Genomic DNA, 935 nt, shown 5'->3' on the forward strand with positions numbered 1-935 from the left:
TCACTGCTGGGACCCACCAGCTACATCTTCGCACGCAAGTAAGTGCGTCCGGGCAAAAAAAAAATATCCGCCCCCCTGACTGCTGGGACCCACCAGCTACATCTTCGCAGGCAAGGAAGTGCCTGACAGTCGGGACCCACTTGGTCGAAGCGTAGGTAGCGTTGTCATTCTGGTCGCGAACGTGTACATACATACTGGTCGATGTAGAGGCGCGCACGTGACGTAGTAGAGGCGTGCACGTGTCATAGTAGAGGCGCGTGTGTAGCATGTACACGTACGTACAACGGCCAGGGTGCAAGAAAGAAAATACGGCCATGTACGTACATACGGGCGGGGTCTCGAATGCCTACTCGCGCATACGTACGGCCAGGGCTCGTGAACATGGCTGGGTCGGAACGGAGAAACAGTGCCGTCTCGTGTTCATGGGGAGGCAACGGAACGCGTCGTGTTCATGGGGAGGCAACGGAATGTGTCGTGTTCATGGGGAGGCAACGGAATGTGTCGTGTTCATCGGAAGGCAACGGAACGCGTGGAAGCCAACCGGCTGGGTCGGAATGGAATGCGTGGTCGTGTTTATCGGGAGGGCTTGGACGTCACAGGCGATGGAAACGAGGCCCGACGTACCGCAGAACAGAGGAAATGGCCTTTTGTACGACCGGCCACGTTCGAAACAGGATCCTGTTCATCGGGAGGGGTGTGGCGTACCGCAAAATGGAGGAAACGGACCTCCTACAGTCGAAACGGGGGTCCTGTTGATCGGGAGGGGTGTGGCGTACCGCAAAATGGAGGAAACGGACCTCCTACGGTCGAAACAGAGGTCCTATTGATCGGGAGGGGTGTGGCGTACCGCAAAATGGACGAAACGGACCTCCTGCGGTCGAAATGGGGGTCCTGTTGATCGGGAGGGGTGTGGCGTACCGCAAAACGGACAAAAC

This window comes from Triticum dicoccoides, chromosome 5B, assembly GCF_002162155.2.
Source record: "Triticum dicoccoides isolate Atlit2015 ecotype Zavitan chromosome 5B, WEW_v2.0, whole genome shotgun sequence".
Taxonomy (NCBI): Eukaryota; Viridiplantae; Streptophyta; class Magnoliopsida; order Poales; family Poaceae; genus Triticum; species Triticum dicoccoides.